The sequence below is a fragment of the Chiloscyllium plagiosum genome, unplaced genomic scaffold (genome assembly GCF_037043375.1).
Source record: "Chiloscyllium plagiosum isolate Xiang-an unplaced genomic scaffold, Cpla_swu_hap1 HiC_scaffold_27, whole genome shotgun sequence".
Classification (NCBI taxonomy): domain Eukaryota; kingdom Metazoa; phylum Chordata; class Chondrichthyes; order Orectolobiformes; family Hemiscylliidae; genus Chiloscyllium; species Chiloscyllium plagiosum.
In genome coordinates, this window is record NW_028270165.1 from 19,366,350 (window position 1) to 19,373,930 (window position 7,581).

The window sequence follows — 7,581 nt, forward strand, 5'->3', positions numbered from 1 at the left end:
GTGCTTCCGATTAAACCTATTGGACTATAACCTGGTGTTGTGTGATTTTTAACCTTGTACACCCCAGTCCAACACCGGCATCTCCAAACCATCACACTTTACCAAGCATGCAAACAAGCACTCTCTTATGCACACACACACAAAGTCTATAGGGTGAATTTGGATTTTCAGAATTATATTTGCAGATACATTCAGTTTTCCTCAAAAGGTGCGCAATCTGCAGGCAGTCAAGCCATTTCATATTTTATAAATCCCTACTTTGAAAATACAACCAGTCTAACTCAAGATTGGGATACAGACAGACTCAAACCTTACACCTTTAATGCATTGACTGAGCTGAGATGTCACCTCTTTTTATAAAACCTGAAGTTATCTGGAGAATGTGACTTAAAACTAGTTCTGGGATTTACATATTAATGAACAGAAACCTTCAACCCATTCTAAAAGAAGAAATACTTAACAGCAATCTAAGTTGGTTCAATATATCATTTCAATTGCATGACACTAATCTTTTGCTATACATTCTGTGCCTTATGATCCTGCTCCACAGCTACCTGACGAAGGAGCAGTGCTCTGAAAGCTAGTCCTTCCAAATAAACCTATTGGACTATAACCTGGTGTTGTGTGATTTTTAGTTTCTAGTGAACACAGCCCACACGTTCCCGCTGCAGGCAGTAAACTTTACAATGCAGATGAAACAACGCAGTACGTGCAGAGATGACAGACTTAACAGTTTCTAACAATACTAGCTACTATTTCACTGCTCCTTCTGATACATAACATTGGAAACTTAGTGTTAGAGGCTGAAAGAAATTACCAGCTTTAAAACAAAAACGTGTTGGCTCTCATAGATATCAGTGTCTGAGTCTGATGGTAAGTTCAGGCCACCTTAATTGTGACCCAACTTCGGTACTGCTTCAGATCTCCCCAGCATAAAGGCATATGAAAACCAATTTATTTCATTTTAAAACAGCTCAAGGTCAAAGTGCACACACTCCCCATCCCCACTTTCTTTACTATTGGTCAGCACAGACGTGTCCCTTTGTAATTGGATCCTTGTTACAGCCTTAACCCAGCGGAAGTATTGCCTCACTCAGCAATTTCAACCTACGGTCTGTATCCAAGTAAATTTCTCCCCACCTATTTTCCAGGAATCAGGGAGCGTAGTCAAGAGTCCACCACATTGCTGGGGTCTGGAGTCACGTGTTGGTCAGATCAGGTAAAGGATGCAGCTGGGATGACTGAGTGAATCATTTCCCACAATGGCAGTTTCCTTCCCTCAAAAGGACATGAGTGAATCAGATGGGGGTTTTCTATGTTGCCCTGAAAACGGTTTCATTGTTAGATTCTGAACTCCAGATTTCTGACCAAATTCCAATTCCGTCATCTGCCACAACAGGATTCAAACCTGTGAGTTCCCAGAACTGGGTTGATAGTCCAGTTGCTAATGGTACTCGGCCGTTGTCCTTTCAATCCCCCTGCAATGGTATATGAATTCACTGGTGTCTCCACAGGTGGGAGGAGCTGGAGAAGCCTTCCCGCGCTGAGAGCAGGGGAGTGGGCTGTCTCCAGCGTGCATCAGCTGGTGGATCAGCAGGCCAGAAGAATCAATGAATTCCTTCTCACACTCAGAGCAGGTGAATGGCATCTTCCCTGTGTGGCCCCGCTCATGTTGCTGTACATTGCCCACAAGCCCTTCCTGCACACGGGGCATGTGAATGGCCTCTCTCCCGTGTGGACCTGCTGGTGGATCCGGAGTGTAGATGACTGCACGAACCCCCTCTCGCACATGGGGTATGTGAATGGCTTCTTTCCTGTGTGGACCCGCTGGTGCACACAGGTTGTCCATCCAACTGAATCCCTGCTCGCACATGGAGCAGGTGAATGGCCTCTCCCTGGTGTGAATGCGTCTGTGAGTTTCTAGCACCGAAGAGGAAGGGAACCCTTTCTCACAATACTCACATTTCCACAGTTTCCCCATAGGGAGAGCTTTCCATGTTTCGCTCTGGATTTGAAATTACAGACAAAATGTGTTCACAGTCTCTCCCCACCGTGAATGGTTAGATTTTTATTCCCCAAGCTGAGTAATTAGGTTGAAGCAGTTTTCACAGACAGCGCACTGAATCTCCCTCAGTTGTGTGTCTCAGTATTCTTCCTGCCACACCGTATCCAAAATCGCTCTGAAGCAAACAAAAGCAAACGTTTCTTCTCGATTTGAACAGTTGCTGATATTCAAGTCCCAATGAATCAAGTGTCTCTGTCAGAAGTTGTTGTGTCATTTGCTTTCAGATTTCTTTCCGCGTGTCTTCCTGCAAAAGAAATTCACAAAATATGTGATTAATGTCAGTACAGTTAAATAAACATAACACAGGCGGCAATTCCTGGAGATTGCCAGATGCCTGCTGATCACATATTATCCAGGACACAGAAACCTGAATACCCTCATGCAGCCAGATAGCCTTGTGTGTGTATGGAGGAAAACTTCATTTAGGTAACAATTAGCTTGAACAAGCTGCCTCCAAAGGTGCTGGAAATGAAGCTGAATCAGGGACATGATAATGAAATGTCAAGGTTGCTTGAGAAAAGAAAACCAGTAAATTTGCTGAATGACTTCCTGCTGTCCAAGCTTGCCACAAGGTTGGAATTCTCCTCCGGAAATGACGGTTAATGGGGCCCTCACCAAGATGGCTGCCCGCGCTCCCCGCCCCAAGACAGCGCCTTACCCTGACAAAGATGGCGGCAGGTTGCACCGGCAACCCGAGGTCCCTTCCCAAAGAAGGAAACACTGGGCTTGTGGGTTTTATTCCGAGGCCTCAGGCCTCCCCCTAGGAGTTTATAAACTCCCCACTCTCTCTCCTCCCGCGGTTCCCAATCCTACCCTGTCTCACTGTCTCCTCTCCCCGGGGGCAGGAGCCAGGTCTTGCCGCTCGGGCCTGGCGACCTCCCCGGGATGTTCCTGAAACCTGATTGTGGCCCGAGACTCTGCCATTTTCACTTCACTGGAAAGAATGTAGATTGATGAGGGAAGTTTCAGTCTCAAACCGCCACGCAATGCCATCTGTTACGGCTTAAAAGATAAGAATATACATGATTACCAACCGTATTTTGGGTTGTATAAATCTTTGCCTGCCAGAATTATTTTCCAAAAGACTTTAATTAAACTGGGTGACTGCATGAAATGGTTTGTTGGTCAGACTATAATCATCATCCTCAAAGGAGACAATGCCAGTAATACCATTGAACTCGTCTTTTTGTTTAAAAAGCACAAGTTCTTGATTTATTTTCACAACTTACTGGCATTCACACCTGCACATTCAATGTCAAACTCAGACAACATAAATGAAATTACACCATTACAACAATCCAACAGATTAATTAATAATACACAGTGAATACAAGGCTGATTAATGTAAAATTAAATTTGACTGAAAATGTAAAATCGAGATGAGAGATAACAAATGGGGGAAGAGCAGAAGGCAAGAAATGCAGCATCATAGAAGGTGCTCCTCCAGGGAGTGTATTTTACCAACTACAACTGCTAAATATAAACAAACACTCTGACATGACCCTCCGGTTTTTATGTAAACCATAGCCCCATACAGTAGGTACCAATTAAATAAGTTAATAGATACAAGCCTTGAGCAAATCCAGCCTCCGGCCGGGCCCCCCGCTTCTTGGAGCTCGGAGAGGGGTTCCCACTCATTCATTCAACAGGAGAAGGCTTAATTTATTGTAATGGGCACGGAGGGTACAGTGGTCGTGTCTCATGTTGAGGAGGAAGCTGTTTCCTCTCATTCAACAGAAGAGGACCTATTTACTAGAGTTCTTTTTTGTGGTGCAGCTGTAGTCTCCCATAGAACCCTGAGGCTCAGGTTCAAATCCCTCTGCTTCAGTGTGTGCAATAACATGACTGCCCAAGCCACGTGCCAATTGGCACAGGGATAAGGAAATTAGGGAAGTAAACACGTCAACCTGTTCAATGCTATCTCCAATCATTTCACTTCCTGTCCCATTCGTACTCCAGGGAGCTCAGCCTCTTTTAACAAAGGTTCTTTTTGAGAAGTTTAATCGGGCATTTTTGCACAAGTCAAGTTAAGAAAGCCGGGATGTCTCGCAAGACTGCGCGGAAGACAACAATTGTAATTCTAGGCGGGGAGTCTGAATTATGAATTCGCTAATAGCCTCACCTAAGCGATGGTGCAGCCCTCGCCAACGCCTGTCTCTGTGGCGCAATTGGTCAACCCCTTTGACTGTTAACCGAAAGGTTGGTGGTTCGAGCCCACCCAGGGGCGCTGTGTTCGCTTGGCTTCGAAGCTGAACGCTTTTAATGGGGTCAGGAAAATGTTCACCAAACGGAAATCCTCTCCACAAAGGGGTTTCTGAATTGAATTAATGTCTAACGTAAGGGACTGTGGATGCTGAGAAGCCGAGACAAAAAGACAAACTCGGCAGATTTGACAGTACCTGTCGGAGAAAACAGAATTTTGAAATGTTGTCTCTGATTCTCTTTCCACAGATGTTGCCTGACCTGCTGAATTCCTCCTGCAATTTCTCGTTTTGTTTTTAACGGAAAGTTCATTTCACCTTTTGGGATGAAACACCTAGACTCGCCATGTGCAGATATTTATTCCTTTCAAATCACTGTGAAGTGATTGGATTCAAACAAACTCTGCGATGATTCACTCTTTCTCAGCTCCACAGGCAGACAGACCTGGGAAGTGAAGTTGTCAGTGTGGTTCTGTATTCGTGGGCCGAGTGGTTAATGCGATGGACTTGAAATCCATTGCGGTTTCCCCACGCAGGTGTGAACCCTGCCGAGCACAAAATGAGAAATGTCGTCGAAAAGAAAGGGAGCTTGCTCCCCGGCTTCATCTTTAAGATTCAAATCAGCGGAGGGGGAAAAATATTTCACTCACATTGGTCCTGGTGGGAATCTGCAACCCACTGCCTGTTCGGGTGGAACAAGCAGATACCCGCAGAGCTTCGTTTGAGGCTGTGAGCAAAGTGTTTGGAAATGAGACTAGAACAGTGAGGGGCTAGAAATCGTGAGCGAAACGAAGCAGGCACCTGAGGACAAGGGTGTTTTATTTGCCAGTGAAAGATACTGCTTCACAAAGTTGGGCCTGTGGAAGGGAAGCAGTGACGGTGATTATCTTTGGTTGATCACCTTGTGAATGTTCCCATTGCTGCGCATGTCCGTGTTAACGTCAGAACTCTGCAGCATTGTGCCGTAAGATACGCACAGGGCCGGGGCGCAATGGATGACGCATCTGACTCCACCTACCTGTTTGAAATGCAGCTCACAGCTTCTTCACACACCCCAATTAATCTTTCTCATTGTCCTGAAGCCGGCATACGGCTTGAATTCCCGATCTGCGGGAATGAGAATCTTTTCACTGTCTCGCGTCAATAAATGTCCCTGAGAACATCGGAGTCAAGTCACAGCGCTGTCAGAGGAGGGGAAGCTGAAATAGCCCCACACGCTGCTCACGGGCATATTTCACTTTCCCCAACTCACCGCCTCAACCACTGCGGCTCCTGGGAGTGGAAAGGAAACAATCACCAAATCCCAGTCTAAGCTTTGTGAATCTTCAGAAAATCAGCAAACGTTCATCCCTACGGATTTTCTATCTTGGGCTGACAGGGATGGGTTTTGTCACTCTTTTGTAGGACATTTCAAGTGGATGTTTTGCAGAAAAGCACCACAATGCAATCTGATTAATCAGGACCTGGATGTTTTCGGTCTTTGAATGTAAGTGTTGTGCTCAAGAACTTTGTTGTTCACAGTTTATAATACTTATCTTCCCAGTCCCCTGTATCACTTGTCCAAACTGTTTAATTTGCGTCTTGTAATCCTTTCACTGTCTTCTAATGAGGATAGCGTTTCCGTGTTTTACCTAAATTATATTGACCTTGCATACCTCAAGCCTCAAGCTAATTTCACGAGAAACCTTCTCCAGTTCCAAAGCCAACTGTTAATGAAGGCTCTGTTTCTTGTCACGTATCCAATTTCAGATCGATGTTGTTAATGTCCCTTTTATTCCTTCAGATCCAGGTTTCGCTCACAGGGCTAGAACAGAACTGTCACCAAATACATTTACCAATCTACGTTCATCCTATCGATTCTATTAGCATCATCAACACTTCTCATCAAAATAACTCGAGGGACTTTGATCACAATTTTCTGTGAACAGTTCTACATTAGCTTTGCTGAATGAACCCCAAATTTCTTGAAGTGGCTCCTTATTTTCGGCCCTGATTATTAATCTCTCTACGCATGGGAATGGATCCTTCCCACCCGCTCTATCTCTCATCAATGTGTGTAGTTCAGTTCGATCTCCCATCAGCCTCCTCTGTCCTGATCAAATCCAGGGCAACAGGATACGTTGGGGCTATGGCGCGGACAGGACAAGCCCAATACTCACCTTTCCTGTTAGAACCATTCCATGAGAAATTTTACACCACAACTTTGGGCGTGCATTTGTGGCCGAACACTTAAGGTGTTGGTGTAGAGATCCTTTGGGGCTCCCCCGCCCAGGGTGGTAACCTGCTGGCTATGCTTTCTTCGCTGGCGATTTTAAATGACTTCCTGTTGGTTGCATTATCGCTCAAACTTCACAAAACCCGTCTCAATAAAGTCCCGTTTTCTCATGTCTGGGAATTGATTGTCATGCAGGAAACTCGGGTTCTGAACAAACAACGTACCAGCCTCACAACGTCAGCTCTGTTTACCTTTCCACAGATGCTGCTCGACCTGTTGGCTTTCTGCAGTATTCTGTGTTTATTAGGCACAAGTGCAGCTTTTCATTCAAGAACTTCATTCCCTTTCCTCTGGTAACTGACTCTGGTCAGTGGCAATTGATTCTTCTGATCATTCATCTGCCCATTCCCACCGCTTCTTCTCCCATCATTACCAACAGCCCCAGGAAATCTCCAGTTAACCTTCTATGCTCCAAAGCGAACATTCCCAACCTTGGGAATGTCTCTCCAAAATGGAAATTCCTCATCCCTGGACATGACGCAAGGGGTACAATTGGGTAGAGATTTTGGCAAAATATTCTCAGTTAGGAAATGGAAAAATGTTCATGAAGCAAAACAGAAATCCCAGTCTCCAGCTTTGTGAATCTTTAGAAACTCTTTGGGAAGCGTATTTAGAGGAGAATGAAAGATGAACTGTCCAACTGAGTAGAGACAGTCCAGACACCATCCCCTTGTTAAAGAGACCGGGAGATTGACTCTGATATTCTCGGGACATGAACTGATCTGAGACATTGAAAGAATTGTCGTTCCTGCACATCAGGAATTCAAACCCCTTCTCGCCTCCGAGCCAATGAGAGAACTCGGGAACAGGCAAAACACTGAAAGGCTCGAAAGGCGACGGCCCCGGAGTAAGAAAGCTAGGTCCTCCTGACATGGATGTGTGGGATCAGACTGTCCCTGGTGTCTCCACAATAAATCTCCCAGGCTTTATTATGAAAAAGTAAAACTGATAGAGGACAATTGTAATTCTAAGCGGGGACGCTGAATTATGAATTCACTAATAGCCTCCCCTAAGCGATGGCGCAACCCATATCGTCGCCT